This window comes from Anabrus simplex, chromosome 7 (assembly GCF_040414725.1).
Source record: "Anabrus simplex isolate iqAnaSimp1 chromosome 7, ASM4041472v1, whole genome shotgun sequence".
Classification (NCBI taxonomy): domain Eukaryota; kingdom Metazoa; phylum Arthropoda; class Insecta; order Orthoptera; family Tettigoniidae; genus Anabrus; species Anabrus simplex.
The window spans coordinates 117,888,786-117,907,588 of record NC_090271.1 but is presented as its reverse complement, the minus strand read 5'-3'; positions in this window follow the sequence as shown (position 1 = coordinate 117,907,588).

Sequence of the window (18,803 nt, the reverse complement as noted above, 5' to 3'; positions counted from 1 at the left end):
CGCTACGTGCGCAGCACAGCGGCGCATTTCACATCATGAGCATACCTCAGTGACGTCAGTCTACCCTGTAATTGGCATAAAGTTCTGACCACTCCTTCTTGGTGTTGCATTTGCTCTGTCAGTCAGTGTAAATTTCAATACTGATAGAGTCAGATGAAATATCTGTACACACGAGAAATGCCATGTTATTAAACACAAAAAATTAATTGTATGGAGTAATGCCGTTAAATGTCCTTGTATCAGTCTTTATCACCTCCGAATATCATTTTGGCATTCCCACATCAGCTTATTACACTGCACATATATAAATTACACATCTTAATCAATAGGGATCTGTGCCTTGGTCTAATATCGGTACCCGCAGGTATCCGCTACATTAATACCTAACAACACATAAATTATACAAAAAGGATGGCATTCTCGTGAGAAAAACAATGTCCTTTTACATCGTCGTAGTATTAAGATATTTTATAAGATACAATTTCGCATATTTATCCAATCATGAAAGTCATGTCGTCGCTTGTCGCTAATAAAATCTACTTTATACATTAATTACACATCACACTATCGCTTATACTCATTTCTCCGGGGACTATCTTATTCTAATATCTTACGAAGAGGACAAACAAAGTTGGTATCCTGTAAATCACCATAAATAACCATTGATATAATACATAAATATAAAAACATGAAGAATAAAGTAATCATCTGCAAATAAATCAACACAAGATATAATCCACACACTTTAATGCTCTCTGATGTTGTGACCCCTTTCAGGTCTCCTGGTTTAAATCCAAGGACGTCGACACCAATCGGGTATCGAACCATGTTAGTTTGATTTCGAGGTGCTACCTGAAATCCCTACTATGACCTCATTTGAATATAAAGTTTGGGGATTACTTCACCTATCGGTTCATGAAACATACAACGCTGATGGTGGCAAATTTTTAACACGTGAATATTTAATACTGTGTGGAAACGAGGTACACATCTTATGTGATTTTTGCAAGCATTGACAGACAAACGGGACTAGCCGCTTCTGCCTGGCGTTCTCCTTCTTGAAGGCCATAAATCTAACTATCTAAGAAAGCCTTGTCAGCCGGGAGAATACTTTCACTTATCCCAGACATAAATACGTATTTCTCAGTTCAATTCTCTCCCCAGGCACATAATCATTTAGGGATTCCTTCAAATATCATTTTATCTCAATGCTTCAACCATATCCACCATTGGTTCAATTCGTCGTCATTTTTAAAATTTTTTGATTCGTTGTGCCCAATTGTGGAGCACGTTTGAACTTATTTTGCACAATGTTTCTTCTTCTTTTCTTCCCAATATCTCTTCATTTTTCACTGTGTTCCTTTCTGCGTGTTTCTGTCCAGCCTGTGTTTTTTCTTGTTGGTTTCTCTGCAAATTTATATTTGTTTACTAAGCTTCTAAATTTCATTCTATCTTGAATGGTTTCGTCCTCAATACCCATTTCTTGTAGATCTTCATGAATTTCTGCTAACCAATTGTTGCGGATTTTCAGGGTTAGAACTAGATTTAGAATTTTCTTTTTTGTCAGCCTGTTGTTATCCATTCTGTGTAGGTGTCCGTAGAATTTTAGTCGTCTCTTTCTGATGGTATCTGTGATTTTTTTCTGTGAATTGAAAAATTTCGTGTGGTTTCTTTTTCATCCAAATTCCATTTTCGAACTTTGGTCCTAGGATTATTCTGAGAATTTTCCTCTCTTGTTTATCAATGCTTTTCATTTGTGACCTGCCGCCAATGATCAGTGTTTCAGATGCATAAAGTGCCTCTGGTTTGATGACTCTATTGTAGTGTCGTAATTTTGCATTTTTTATATACATCTTTTGTTGTATCTGGTCCATATGATTTTGTAAGCCCTTTGCAGTTTAGCAGTTCTTTCTTTGTTAGCTTCCTGATTTAACCCTGCTGGCTGAATAATTTCACCTAGATACTTGAATTTGTCTACTTGGGAAATTATTCCACAATTGGTGATTAATGGTTGATTGTCGAATCTTGATTTAGTTCCTTCCATAAACTGCGTCTTTTCAAATGAAATTTGAAGTCCGGTTTTGCGGCTATTTCATTCAATTCTTCTATGGATTGGATTGCTTCTTGTATTATTATTATTATTATTATTATTATTATTATTATATTATTAATCTGGCATTTTAAACATTTTCACATATACTGTTTCGCCTTCCCATTTCACTCACGTGTACCTCAAATCCATGTGATTTACATATTGAGAAGATCCTAAATCGACAGGTAGTTACTTAACATAACGATCACTCGCGCAACTATCTAGATCATTATTCGCACCTCGAAATTATCTCCTTCTAGATGTCAGCATCCTTAAAATTAAAAGGGAGATGGCTGTACACATGAATTAAAGTCGTGAAGTCTTTTAATAATATATACTTGAAAAAATTGAGAAGACCATCTCAGCTATTTGACTTGGAACGGATTATGAACTCCTCTGTATTATCAAATTTCACTCTTACGAATGCTTCACTCAAACATCATCCACTATGGGGCGTTATACACTAATTCATGCAAAATACACGGAATAAATGTGTGATTAATCCAGAATCACAGAAGACAAAACGAAATCAAACTAAGTAAAGATAACTTTGCCCCAATGAAACACAAATGCGTGCTGAAAAATTATATTTACAAAGTGAAGTTTTAGACATTACTGCGACACTTATGATTTTCATGCCTAGGGATATCATGGGATGCACTTATCATTCGCTGTGTTAACATGCTGTCACCAAGAGGTACACCTATGGATTTAGGCCTCTATCACTGACGCCTCGTTGACAGATAGTCCTAGGTGCATCTTCTTCGGGGTTGAATCCCTAGTGTCTTGATCTGCAGTCTCCTACTGTTGAAAGTTCTGTGTTGTCCTCGAATGGAATAATGCAGACACACCGGCGCGTTCTGGTAGAGTAGAATCCGGGGATCGACGAGCACTTACACACATGTGAACAAGGGAGGAACTGGTTATTGAAGCACTGTCTAAATATCTTCGATTAACATGATATTGATAGACCCACTCATAGACTCGAATGGACTACCCGAGTAACGGTTGCAGTCCCTGAAGAACACTACTCGATTTCCCTTTAAAGCGACACAATTACTGGCTTTATTTATTTCTCCATGAGCATCACTTGTTCATTTATAGAGCACTTTCTAGCTAGTCTAACAGCTTTTACTTTTTAGAATTATCGTCTCCTATACTGCACATGCCTTACTCCCGGTACAATAATTATTTGTACTCTATAGTCAATAACTCACTAAGTCATGACGATTACTGGAATATTACCTGCTCCTGGAGTGAGCAAGACTGGTTAACACTGGATCACAATGAATAACTGAGCCTGAGTAACGAATGAGTATGAGTAACTAAGGGCTGTCCTAGGCTCATTTTATAGTAAATGCGAGTCGCCGACGATGGAGAGGGTAAGATCCGCTCACAGAGCACAAATCGGTCTACTAATAATGATGCCTCAGAATCGTATGAATATTGATTTTGTAGATCTTAACATCCTCTTTTCACTGATCTACTTTCATGTAAATCGCATCGCTGAATCTCTAGTGAAAATGAAGTTAATGGGACATAAAACCCATAACATTATTGATATTAGCGCGCCAAGTAGTGGAGACCGGGGGCTCCCCAATCTCTGTCAAGATAAGCGCTTCCGACAGATGGTTCCCATTCCGTACATCTGTCTAATGTGCGTCATCACTAATACGTTCGTTAAGTAATACATCTTCTTACATTATTTAATATTGTAAATCATGCTTATTTCAATGAATCCTTACTTGTAAATTTCTAAGGCCTACATCAAAAATTATTATTATTATTATTATTATTATTATTATTATTATTATTATTATTGTACCGGGCGGTACACCTCCACGCCGCTAATTTAAAATGTGCGCCAATTGAAACTCCTCTGCTGGAGGAAGTCTGAACTTTATCTACGGTATTAATTTTCTACTTTCTCAGAAGATGTCACTACCTGGAAATTTTGGAGTTTTTGAACTGTGTCATTTTCGACGTATTTTTGTTTTGCTTGTAGTAAGAAGTGTGAACTTTCTCTTCTAGAGGACGCTACTGAAGATCAACAATAGTGCACCCTAGTGCGGAGTGAAAGAACTGTTTTTTGGAGAAATTTTGAATTCAAAAGTTTGTTCTTTGCTAAATTTCTTTCAGTCATTATTTAAGTTGGCAATATTATCCCTTTCTTTCCCCTTGTTTTGTATCTAGCCAATCCCGAATTTCTTGAATTAATTTTCCACCAATTAGGTGTTTCTTCTTCATATTGTGTAGGGGTTTTCTTGGTTAGCCAATAAAGTTTTTGTGGGAGGGTGTTCTCATTCCCCAAACGCCTCGAACTTTCCGCGAGAGTATATAAACTGCTGATTTTAGGGTCTCCGGGCCACTTCTGTTCCATCTTTCAGTGTGTAAAGTACATAGCAGGGGGCGGGAAGCGCCTCTTTCGTCGGCAGCGGTCAACAACAAGGTAATGGCCGATTAATAACTTCTTTCTTTGCTAGCTCAGCAGTTTAACTCTCGGGGCGGGTCCGAAGTTGTTCCATTATGTAACCTTCCTTAAAATGTAAAGAAACTTGTATCTATTCTATCTTTTAAACTACATATTGGGATAGAGAGTGCTTAACCCTCTCGAGCTCCCACTCATATTGCTTTGAGGTGAACTTATTTTTTTCTCTACCTATTCTTCTTTAACGTAATGTAAATTGTTTCCTTCTTAAGTCACCTCTGTAGTATGGGATTAGCCCTTGTATTAGTGGCCTAGAGCCAGATTAGGTTTAAAAAAAAACAAATGCATTAGGAGAGCAGATCGCCTCCTCTCTAATTGTTATTTTAGAGGTCATGTAATTACCCCTTTTCATTTAATAGACCTCAGTAGGTTGGGTATGTTACCCCTGTGTCTATGTCCTGAGAGGACAACTTGAAGGTGGAGTTTGGTGTGGCCTTTGAGAGGCTTAAAGTTTGAGAGCGTGTGGCTCTTTCTTGAAAATTAAGTGTTGTATGCCTCGAGGAGGCCTTTCTGTGTAATTTGGGGCAAGTGCTCTTGAACATGAATGGGGTTTTCTGCCCCTCTGGTAAAACTTATTTTGGAGTAAAGTTGGGCTAATTGCCTTAGAAGTGTGAAGTCGGGGCGCGAAGCCCAAATCCAGTAAATATTGTAACTACATTTTGTTGACTTGCTACTCTGTACCTGCCGTACTTGTTATTTCTTTATTTTGAAAAGAAAATATAACCTTGTTAAATTTTTAAATTAATTTTACTGTCGTAGCTTGAGACCTGTTCACCACCCCGCACCTTCTTTCACCTCTAACTACCACGGAAATCTCCGTAACAATTATTATTATTATTATTATTATTATTATTATTATTATTATTATTATTATTATTATTATTATTATTATTACTTGACGAGCGGAATTTGTGAGCTGGTATTCATGAATGTACAGGGAAATCGCCGAGAATATCCAGTTCTCAAGTCAGAACCCTGTAAAGTTAACTCCGCCTCCTGACCTAGGCAGTGTTTGAGTATGGCGTGCTGTTCCCTTCTCGCTCGCTCTATAGAGACCGTAAATTCAAGGTTTCGCTGTACTGAGAGCTCTCTCCCTCGGTACGCGCAATTCGAGCTTCACCCTTCGAGCTAGCGCAGCGCCGCTCGTATCGCGGACCGGGCGTAAAATGCTTGTTACGACCAAATATGGTGTAGAATAACGCGGAAAACGGCATGTCTGACATTTTGGAACTCATGACATGCCCATTAGCATAGTGTTGAACGGTTACGGTACGAAGTCAAACTTTCATTGAAAGTCGCTTCTACGTCATATGCATTAAATAAGATAGGTTTGTAAGTCATCCCTGCTCTATGGGATTCAAATGAGTTAGATCCGAAAATAAATTATCATTCCTCCAAAACCGTTTGACGTACGAACTGAGGGTCTATTTTACAGGCTAAGTGGACAGTTGACTCTCTACAATTTAAAACTTTGAAAAGATAACTTTCAGTCTAAAACTGTAGGAAACCATGGGTATCTTGTTAATACATAATTTTCACCAAACCAAACCAAACCAAACCCCATGGCGCAACAGCCCCGAAGGACCATGGCCTACCAAGTGACCGCTGCTCAGCCTAAAGGCCTGCAGATTACGAGGTGTCGTGTGGTCAGCACGACGGATCCTCTCGGTCGTTATTCTTGGCTTCCTTGACCGGAGCCACCATCTCACCGTCAGATAGCTCCTCAATTGTAATCACGTTGGCTGTGTGGACCTCGAACCAGCCCCCAGACACGGGTAAAATCCCTGACCTGGCCAGGAATCAACCCGGGGCCTCCCAGTAACAGGTAGGCACGCTACCCCTACACCGCGGTGCCGGCTACATAATTTTCACCATCATTTATAAAAGCCGTATTCCAGAGATAGCGTCGATCGTTGGGCAGTGGCCATAATCTCTTCCAGACAGCACTGTACACTAATTTTCCCACTGCAGTTCTAATATTATGATTATTGAATCATGAGTTTAAGAAAACCCTGCTAATTTGTGTGCACAGAAAATACACAGTAAGGTGAATACAAATTGAAACTATGACTTCTATATTGATTAAGAAATTAGGCTAGGAGGCAGGTGTTCTGACGGTATTTTCTTTTGTCAGAGGAGGTGGGGAGGGGCCCAGAGATAAAATGTTTGAGGACTACTACTCTATGTCTGCATTAATGATAAGATCACTCCTGAGCTCTTTGGAAAGTATTTTCAAAATCAGTCTTAGGAGACCTCATCAAGGGTTTGATTAACATCCACCAGAACCAGTGTGGTTTCATATCGGATATGTCAATAAGTGACGCAATTCAGGCTCTGTGGATCTTGATAGAGAAACGCCGTGGGCTACGTAAAGACTTTCGAATGGTATTCATCGATCGGGAGAAAGCCCTCGATATTGTTCGGGCAACACTACAGCATCAAAAAGTTTCTGAGGCGTATGTGAAGGTGATCCAAGATATGTACGTACTTCCATTTACAGTACTATGATGAAAGCCACTGTAGGTGTTTCAGATAGTTTCCGTGTTGATGTCGGTGTACATCAGGGATCAGCACTGAGCTTGGCGCAACTCGACATTGTGATCCACCTCCTGATGGAGCATTTGATGACAGATCTGCCGTGGTCCATAATTTACGCAGACGATATCGTTTTGTTTGGTGAGTCATGTCAGGAGGTTGAGACATTCTTGGAAAGATGCTGAGTAATACTAGAGGCAAATGGATTAAGAATAAGTCGCAAGAAGACAGAATATATGTTATTCAACTGTGTGCAGCCAGGGAAAGCGGGCCGACACCACACTGTCTTCCTTGATGGAGAACCACTGATGATGACCAACAAATTCAAATATCTTGGATCAATCATCACAACTGATGGAAATATCGACGCAGATGTAAGCACCGCATCAGTGTTGTTTGGATGAAATGGCGGTATCTGACTAGTGTTCTGTGTGATGTAACGGTTCAAATTCCGTTACAAGATGATATCTGTATTTTTATTATTGTATGATTTTATCTGTATTTTATTATTATTATTATTATTATTATTATTATTATTATTATTATTATTATTATTATTATTATTATTATTATTATGTCAGTATTATTATTATTTTATCTGTGATATTGTTACTATTATTGTAATTATCCGTTTTATTCAATTTTGCAATTGCCTGTTGCTTGCAAGATTGCACTTAGATGTATGCATATATACGTATGTGTAGATTATCATTAAACACCTGTACAGTGAGAATTGTTGTATATATCAGAGATTGGAAGTGACGTTGTTATATTGCTAGACCACTGGCGATTCTGCCAAGTCATCGCCGCGCCATGGCTACGGCATTGTATTTATTTAGATATGCGCTCACGGAGTTAGCCGCCTCCGGGCTATTTCACCACTGTATGTAATATTTGTCGCGTAGGTGGGAGTATGTCATTGTTATTTCTGGAGATTACGTAGTTGTGTCAACCAACGTCTATATAAGGTGGATGCACATTGTAGCGTCAGTCATTACTTATACGGATGCAGTACAGTGAAGAAGTCTACTAGATCAAGAGGCCTTAGTTGGTCAGTCAACCAGTGTGAACGAGAGATGGTGAAGACTCAGTGAGCTATTAATTATTGGTCATTGAGAGAGTGAGACCAAATGGTTGGTCGCTCACTCAGTTGAAGACACGGACGCAAGGGCTTACCATGGAGTCAGAGAGGGCAACCCTGGACCTGCCAAGAGGTCATACCATATTGACTTACAAAGAAGTCAGATGAGATGGAGAAGAAGCAGTCACAAGGATGTATCACCAAGTTAGGCGTGACACATCTACAGTAAACACCAGATCAAAGGAATACGTCGTAATTACACTAAAAGTGTTGAAGGTACAGTCAAGTGAATCAGTGAGGGAAATATTTCGTATAAATTGTTAAATGTCCGGTCAAGAAGAATTCAAATTCATGCCTAGTTTCTTTCAGTTGCAATGTCATAATTTCATATTCTCATCTGTTTTATCGCAACAAGACTCACTATTTTTTTATATATTATTTAAAGAATATATATTGTTCTATCAAACGAATTCATAGTTTCATTTCTTTGACAGTAAAATATCTTAACCTCAAAATTAATGGGGAAACCGAACGCCAATCTCCTTTTCCAAGAACTTATATGGTATGTTGTCAAAAGTAAGCTTATTACCCCACACCTTAGAGATAGTCAAGAGTCTCATTCTATTATTGCTGTACTGAGTGACAGCTGGCGCCCTTCAAATAACGTATGTGTAAGTAAGCAGGTAACAAGTAAGTGTGAGTACAAGGTTCGACGAGTGTGTATTTTATTTAATGAATATTAATTTTCAGATTTTCCATTTTAAATGCAGATATTCAGATTTTTCAAGTTAAATGCAGTTTTATAATATATTTGTAAAGTTAGTCAGCGACTCAGGAACATGTTTACAATGTGTCGACGCAACGTGGGACTCGAATAAATTCAGAACTTGGTCTGAATGACAGTATATCATAGGTTCATTTGGGAAGAGTATGCACATTTAAGCCAACGGAATTATTACCGGTAAATTTCAGGACTATAATTCTGTGATATATATTTGTATTTTGGGGATATGTCAAGGGATTTGAAGAGGGAAATTAATTTGAGATCGCGTACTATCACTAGTGAACCAAAGATGGACAAGGAAGACAATAACAAGTCATGTGACGACGAGGTCATTGCTTCGGCGGACATCCAAGGTGAAATTCAGAGTAGGGAGCAGGTGAATACGATGGAAGGTTCTGGGATAATTCAGGAAAGTGCAGAAATTGAGAAGCACACTGAAACTCAAAAGGAAATCGCGGGGGGAATGAACCAATATATTCTAAGTTTGCTGCTGGCCAGATTTACAGTGATGGAAGAAAAGATTGATACTAAAAGTGAAAATAATAAGAAAGAGATAAAAGAATTAATTAGTACTAGTAATGAAAATTTTAATAAACATATTAACTCTGTGAGTAGCAAAATGGATCAATTAATTAGCAGCAATAACCAAAATTGTAATGTGATCATTAGTAATATAGATACTAAGATACTAGAGATAAATAATCAAACATCTAAGTTAGAAAGTAAGTCAAATGAAAAGTGTGTTGACCTTAGGGAAGAAATGGAGTCGAGTCGGAGCGATCTTCATACTCAAATTAAGCATGGTAAAGGAACTGGTACAGAGAATATCGTAGAATTAAGTGATGAAAGTTCTAGTAATCGGGAAGAAATTCATGAGGTAGTCGAGAAAAGATTGGACAAAATTTGCAGTGCAGTTGGGGAAGAGATGGGGGAACAGGTTAGTAGAAATGAGCAAGTTGAAAGCAAACTTGTGGAGGTCACTGAACTACGGAACGAACAGGAAACGCTATCACAGCAGGTAAGAGAAAGAGAGGAAGAATTGAAGGAAGAAGTGAGAATAGAGGAAGAGAATGCTGAGAGAGTAGCGGTAGAAGAAATTTTGAGTTGCCAGGAAGTGATACGGCAGGAATTTGAATTTGCAAGTGAGTCGGCGGGTGAGGTGATAGCGAGTGGTTTGTTCAGTAGGGATCGTGAGTTAACCAAGTTTTCTGGAAAACAGTTCAGTACTACAGAATTTGTAAAAGTAGTTGAGAAAAGATTCGCTAGTAAGTTGAGGAATAATAATACTGAATGGGAATACGTACTGGAAATCTTGTCGAATGTTTTTATCGGTGAAAGTAGAATATGGTTTCGAGTGTACTGGAATAATTTGTCTAATTTAGGAGAGATTAAAGGCAAATTCATTGATAGGCTTTGGAAAGAATGTGTGCAAGGGCGCGCGCGAGAGAGAGAGCGCATGATGTCTAGGGAAAGTAATATTGTAGAGAGAAGGGGGAAAATGTTAGCCGTGTATCAGAGGAGAGGGGGTGATCATGATCCGCAGAGGATTAATAGTTTTGCTGATGGTGATAGTGTTCAGAAGAGTACCGAGAGAGAATCGGAAGATGGGAGGCGTATGAATTTGAGTTGTGAGAGAGAGTATCAGAGGAGTAATCAGAGAGAATCGGAAGATGGGAGGCGTATGTATTTGAGTTATGAGAGAAAAGGTCAGAAGAGTAATCAGAGAGAATCGGAAAATGGGAGGCGTACGGATTTGAGTTATCAGAGAGACTATGTTAGTCTTAATATGAATGTTATCAAGGTGTCGTTATCGAGCCAGAGTATTTCAGATTCACAGGGAATCGGGTAAGTTAAGTGGACAGTCCGAAGGTAGAAGATGAACTGGTATTTATTATAAGTAGTTATGTAGTGAAAGTAGATTTAAGTATAGTGTGATTGTGACCTAAGTAATGTTAAGTGAGATATTTAAGTAGTGCCGTAGTCGTAGATCATGCAGTAATTAATGGTAGTAGTAAGTTCGACGTAAGAAGTGTTCTGTTAAGTGATGGAAATACTTATAATACCGAGTATGTGATGTAAGTAGTGAGGTAGTAACTCCGATTATGGAAATTGTGATGTGAAGAAGGTACTATTTTATAACAGCCGTTGGTTAAGTCATAGTGAGTAAAGAAGATGATAGCGGTACCAGTCAATTGAAGATAATTTTAAGTTTCAACCATGCCTTGTTGTACCAAAACTTGTGTATTCAGTTGTTTTAGGGGCTGACTTGGTTGCAAATCATGGAAGTAGAGTAGACTTTAATTTAGGTAGTGTGTGTTTGTTCTGGGAGGAAAACTAGCAAAGAAGTACGTGTTAATTATGATGGTCTGAGGTAAGTGTGTTGGTGACGTGTGTTCTTTGAAATATATGAAAGGTAAGTGAAGTTGTTCCTAGTGAGAGGAAATGTTTTGTTGAGTGTGTCAGGTGTCTATAACGACCAGGATCTGAGGGATCGTCGGTATGGGGCAGTGACGTGAGGTAATTTGAGTGAATTACAGAGGAGTAATTGTGTTCGATGTTAGGTAAGTATCGAGATGTATTTAGTGGTAAGAGAGGAAGAACACGTATATGAACATAAATTTGTAGTGCATGACCATTCATCATTTGTGGGAGGTAAGTACCCCAGTCAACTTAAAAATGCTAGTGATGTCTAAGAACAGATAGACATTATGCTGGATTACGGAATAATTGAACCATCTTGAAGCCATAGTGTTGATTCTTTAATTATTGTTGCCAAGAAGGATGTGATTTATTGATTTGTAAGTTAATGAGGGCAAAATTGATTCAGTTTGAGTGACAGAGTGCTACTCAGAGTTCCATTTCATCATCTGCAGAGGCGGGAAATATGTTGAAGTTATTTTTTTATCAGGGGTATTTCACTATTGTGAACCGTATCGGGAAGTGTGCATATTCCTTAAAAGATCAGGAAGGGAAGATTGTTGGTACTTACAACATTAAGAACTTAAAGAAGTATTTCACGTGAGATTTGTTGAAATAAGAGTAAGATGATTATATTTTGTGAGAAACTGGAAAAATAAAATTAACATCTGCGATTTGCGTATGAACCAAGTGTCGTATTGGTGTATTGGAAGAATAAGTGCTACATTGTCATGTGTTGTGTGGCAAAAGGCGGAGAACAAGACATTGAACAGTTAACTGCGATAACAATATGCGAGAAAAGTTCTCATATAAGTGAATTTTCACAAAATATTTTGATATGTTAAAAAAAAGGAGAAGAATGTTGTATATTGATTGAAAATTATCTGTGTGTGTTAAATTAAGGGCTATGCTCTTGTGTATTGTATGAGAATGGGACACTGGACAGTTATCTGCGATGACAATGTGCTAGAAAATTCTCATATATTTGATGTATTATAAAATGTATGGATGTTGAAAAAGAAAATTATTGTTGTATACTCATTTAAAGTGTTTATATGTGTCAGTGTTATATATATTATGTTGTTCATAAATCAATCGATTCTTTGTTCTTCGATTTATTTATGAGGGAGGCGAATTGTAACGGTTCAAATTCCGTTACAAGATGATATCTGTATTTTTATTATTGTATGATTTTATCTGTATTTTATTATTATTATTATTATTATTATTATTATTATTATTATTATTATTATTATTATGTCAGTATTATTATTATTTTATCTGTGATATTGTTACTATTATTGTAATTATCCGTTTTATTCAATTTTGCAATTGCCTGTTGCTTGCAAGATTGCACTTAGATGTATGCATATATACGTATGTGTAGATTATCATTAAACACCTGTACAGTGAGAATTGTTGTATATATCAGAGATTGGAAGTGACGTTGTTATATTGCTAGACCACTGGCGATTCTGCCAAGTCATCGCCGCGCCATGGCTACGGCATTGTATTTATTTAGATATGCGCTCACGGAGTTAGCCGCCTCCGGGCTATTTCACCACTGTATGTAATATTTGTCGCGTAGGTGGGAGTATGTCATTGTTATTTCTGGAGATTACGTAGTTGTGTCAACCAACGTCTATATAAGGTGGATGCACATTGTAGCGTCAGTCATTACTTATACGGATGCAGTACAGTGAAGAAGTCTACTAGATCAAGAGGCCTTAGTTGGTCAGTCAACCAGTGTGAACGAGAGATGGTGAAGACTCAGTGAGCCATTAATTATTGGTCATTGAGAGAGTGAGACCAAATGGTTGGTCGCTCACTCAGTTGAAGACACGGACGCAAGGGCTTACCATGGAGTCAGAGAGGGCAACCCTGGACCTGCCAAGAGGTCATACCATATTGACTTACAAAGAAGTCAGATGAGATGGAGAAGAAGCAGCCACAAGGATGTATCACCAAGTATCACGTCGTAATTACACTAAAAGTGTTGAAGGTACAGTCAAGTGAATCAGTGAGGGAAATATTTCGTATAAATTGTTAAATGTCCGGTCAAGAAGAATTCAAATTCATGCCTAGTTTCTTTCAGTTGCAATGTCATAATTTCATATTCTCATCTGTTTTATCGCAACAAGACTCACTATTTTTTTATATATTATTTAAAGAATATATATTGTTCTATCAAACGAATTCATAGTTTCATTTCTTTGACAGTAAAATATCTTAACCTCAAAATTAATGGGGAAACCGAACGCCAATCTCCTTTTCCAAGAACTTATATGGTATGTTGTCAAAAGTAAGCTTATTACCCCACACCTTAGAGATAGTCAAGAGTCTCATTCTATTATTGCTGTACTGAGTGACAGCTGGCGCCCTTCAAATAACGTATGTGTAAGTAAGCAGGTAACAAGTAAGTGTGAGTACAAGGTTCGACGAGTGTGTATTTTATTTAATGAATATTAATTTTCAGATTTTCCATTTTAAATGCAGATATTCAGATTTTTCAAGTTAAATGCAGTTTTATAATATATTTGTAAAGTTAGTCAGCGACTCAGGAACATGTTTACAGTGATAAGCAGATGCCAGTCAAATTAAAGGGCAAAGTGTACAGAACCTTGCCCTCATGCATGGCTCCGAATGTTGGACAAGGCAGAAAAAGCATGACCAGCGAATACATGTCACAGAGATGCGGATATTGCGATGGTTGGTGGGAGTCACTCTGCATGATAAAGTGCGCAATGAACATGTGCGGGGATCTTTTAAAGTTGTGCCCATCAGCGACAAGATGGAGGAAAAATAGCTCCTCTGGTACGGTCACGTCAGAAGAAGAAATAAACTCATTCAGTACGGAAAGCTCTTGCCAGCGAAGAGCAGAAGAGGGGAAAAGGCCACCTTACGGCAACATGGAAACGAACTGCTGAGGCTGCCGCAATGAAGTGTTAAGTGCCATTAGATCTGGTGCAAGAACATCGGGTATACTCTCACCGAGTCAGACGAGCCGATCCTGAGTGAACTCGGGAGTGCCCGTTTTGTGGGTTCATATACGTTCAGGAGAGAAGAAGAAGAAGTCAAGTTGTGATTGTTTTGCTGTAGACTGTACACGGTTTAAGTCACTGGGATGGGAAAGGGCACGAGTTGGGAAAGTACAGTCATTTTTGTCGCATGCAAATGGTAAACCACAGAAAACTACCTTCAAGGCTGCCCCTCCCCCTGTGGATGGTGCCGCTAGAATACATCCACGCAATCGTCAGCCTGTCGTAAGAGGCGACTGAGAGCTCTCAACTTGGGAGCGAAGCTTGGTGACCACGGTGCCCTTAGCTGAGTTTGATTTGGTACTTTGTTTTGAAAAAATCCTCTATGATCTCCCTTGGTCAACTCTTGTTCCCTTCCAAAACGACGGTGTTAGGTTTGTGAGGTCTCGGCACTTCATGGCCTTTACCTTTATTTTACCGATAAATTCATTCGTCGACGTGTCGGACCTTTTGCATTTTCCCTCTGGTTAACGTTAATAGAGGATGGTTGCCTAGTCGTACTTCCTCTTAAAACAATAATCACCACCACTACCTACCCCGTTTAGTCGCCTCTTACGACAGATCCCCCTGAGCGTGAGGGTGGTGGAATACATCCTCGGTAACCCCTGTCTGTCGTGAAATGGGACTAAAACGGGGACTAGGGGCTCTCAACAAGGGAGCGTGTCTTGGTGGCCACTGCTCCCCCAGCTGAGTCTGGCATTGTGTCCACTTACTTGTGTCAGGCTCCTCACTTTCCTGCCTCACTTGATTAGCTCTTGCTCTTTTCCTACCCCGACAGCATTAGGTTTGTGACGCCTAGAGAGCCTTTCATTTTGACGCCCTCGCTAGACCATCCCTATCTTTTGCCGCTATCTACATCTTTCGAGGGATCGGACTTTTTTCCTTTTTCCATCCTGATTAGTGTTGCTTAAAAATAATCACCGATCGAGTTGTTTACGTGGTTTGGGGCACGTAGCTGTGAGGTTGAATTCGGGAGAGTGGGTTCGGTCCCCACTGCCGGCAGCCCGAAAGATATTTTTTCGTGGTTTCCCATTTTCAAACCAGGAAGATTCTGGGGATTTACCTTATCTAAGACCACTGTCACTTCCTTCCCAGTTCTAGCCTTTTCCTACCACAGTGTCGTTTTGAGATGAGAACTTGAATGTAGAATACGGTATTGACACCGATAGCATAAGTTCCATAAAACTGGGGTTTGCTAATTCACCGCCCTTTATTCGGAGAGAGAAGATGTCTTTTCTGGATTTTTCTTAACCTCTAAGAAGAAAAAAACTGAGTGTGATTCTGTAGCTATAATTAAGCTCATTTCACGACAATCTTGATGAGCTAGTTGGAAGGACAAGTTTTTCTCAAGATAACCCGTTTCTAAGACAATATTATCTGAATGTGAAGGATAAAAAGAAATGAGAAAAGCAAATGCTAGAGCAGAAATTAGTGAATGTTGCCTGGCAATTTCACTCGTACTCGTTGAATGCTCAACCCTTTCCCCTATAGCCTCCATCTCTAACGTACATCCTTCCAGGCAATGCCTACTAAACCTCCTACTGCACCGCTTCTCTCGCTGTGAATTGTCTTGTGGGTTGCATATTAGAAGTGTAACTGGAGTAATAAGAGGGTAGATGCAGAGTGGGTCTCGGCCCACAAGTGGCCACGGCTGGTCCTGCACTCCGACCGGCTAACGAAGCAGAAGAGGGGTGGCCACGGCTCTACCGTGGCTCTACGCCTCTGTATTCGGGAAACGATACAGGGCCGGACCTCACGGCTCGTCTCCACCGTCGGCTCTCCTGAGAATGGTTTTCCGTGGTTTTCCATTCATCTGCACTAAGGCGAATGCCGGGACAGTTCCTATTATAGGCCATGGCCGCCAACCCCCTCACCTTCTGCGCGCATCTCCTTCACCGTAACAAATCTCCCAGCCTGAGAGACAGCGTTACCGTCTAAGAGGCCCGCCTCCCCCTTCAGTGGAGGAATTGAAAAATTTAGTAGTAGTAATCAGAATTATGATACCGCGTATTTACAGTCACTTTAAAATCGGTTCTTAAAAAGTAAATATGATAGACCTCAGTAAAACTATCATACTGCCAGTTTGAATCGCCAAACATTAGTAAAATAAACAGTATCTGAATGCAAGTAGCAATAATGGATATTCACTCATCTGACCTAGCGGGTTGGTCACGCGGTTCGGACAGTGTAGATGTTAACTTACATTCCGGAGATGGTGGGCTCAAACCATAATGTCGGTAGCCCTGGAGTTAGTTTTCCGTGGCTTCCCATTTTCACGCCAAGCCTTAATTAAGGCTGCACCCCTTTCTACCCCATCGTCGCTATAAGACCTGCCTGAGTCACTGCGACGTAAAACATATAGCAACATGAAAGCAACACACTTACCTGAGTGTAAGTAAGTAAGCTGTTTACCTGATATTCTACTTATAACTCCACTTATCCGATCCCGCTGTGGATGGGGACAGCAGAAGAGCATCCACGGTATCCCCTGCCTGACGTAAGAGGTGACCAAAAGGGGACCAAGGGGCTCTTAATAACTTGGGAGCGTGGTTTGGTGATCACGTGATCCGTAAACTGAGTCCTGGCATTGTTTCCACTTACTTGTGTCAAGTTCCTCACTTTCATCTATCCTAGCCGACCTTCCTTGGTCAACTCTCGTTCTTTTCCGACCCCGACCCCGTGAGGCCTACGGAGTCTTTCATTTTCACGCCCTCCGTAGTCCATATCTTTCTTTGGTCGATACCTTCATTTTTTGAAGTTTCGAAGCCCTTCCATTGCTTCCCTCCGATCCTAATATTATTCAGCTAAAAGGTCCGCCTCTATGATGTAGTGGTTAGTGTGATTAGCTGCCATCCTCCGGGGGTTCGGGTTCGATTCTCGGCTCTGCCATGACATTTGAAAAGAGTTAAACCGGAAGAGTTGGCCGTGCGGTTAGGGACGCACAGCTGTGAGCTCGCATCCGGAAGATAGTGGGTTCGAATCCCACTGTCGGCAGCCGTGAAGATGGTTTTCCATGGTTTCCCATTTTCACACCAGGCAAATGCTGGGGCTGTACCTTAATTAAGGCCACGGCTGCTTCCTTCCCATTTCTAGGTCTTTCCTCTGCCATCGTCGCCATAAGTCCTATCTGTGTCGGTGCGACGTAAAGCAAATAGCAATAAGTAATAATAATATAAGAGGTAAGAGGACTGCAACGGGGTCCGTTCAATCTCGGGAGGTCATCTGAGTAGAGGAGGGTTCGCTTCCTACCTCAACCATCCTCGAAGTGGTTTCTCACTTCTCCTCCAGACAAATGCCGGGATGGTACCTAACTTAAGGCCACGGTCGCTTCCTTTCCTCTTCCTTGTCTATACCTGCAAATCTTACCATCTCTTCCACAAGGCCCCTGTTCAGAATAGCAGGTGAGGCCACCTGGGAGAGGCACTGGTCCTCCACCCCAGTTGTATCACCGACCCAAAATCTCACGCTCCAGGACACTGTCCTTGAGGTGGTAGAGGTGGGATTCCTCGCTGAGTCCGAGGGGAAAACCAACCTCGGACGGTAAAAGGATAAAGAAAGAAAGAAAGAAAGAAAGATAGAAAGACAATTGTAAAGAAAAATAAAATATTAATTAATTACACTCTCAGATGAACCAGTGGTGACTTTCTCGATACAATATGTACGTCAGCAATAGTTCATACCCTCGTAAATCACGAAAACTGCTGCTAATTTCAGAGTTAAAGGATAATTGCAAGATGCCGTGGTGTGCGCAAACATTGTATTCAATAACCTAAATGGTGGAGGCTTACACATGAATAATGAAGCAAGGAAGTTCTCTACACTGTACGTGTGACAATGCCAAATGCAATCCAACAATTATTAAATAACGATAAATCACTAACTTGTTCAGTAGAGGTGAGGTGGGATGTGATTGAGGAAATGTCGAGTTTCTTTCTCTTTTCTTTTACCATGGGGACCTACATTAGGTTACATCTACTGTATGGGGAAACCTTCCCAAAGTGTAAATTGGAGGAAAGTTGCAATTTATTGCAGTTGAAAATATTATAATCATTGTACCATACTAGCTGCTCATACTAGTGGCTGCCTGGCCGAGGCGATAAAGGCGTGGTCGGTTCGCCCGGATGGACGTGGGTTCGAATCCCCGTCAGGAAGTCGCAAAATTTAAGAAACGAGATTTCCACTTCCGGAGGTGAACATGGCCCTGAGGTTCACTCAGCATACACCAAAAATGAGTACCAGGTTAATTCCTGGGGGCAAAGGCGGCCGGGCGTAGAGCTAACCACTCTACCCCATCAAGTGCCGAGGTTAAGAATAGTGGAAGCCTTTATCTTCCACTCCTCCAAGGGCCTTCATGGCCTGCACGGAGA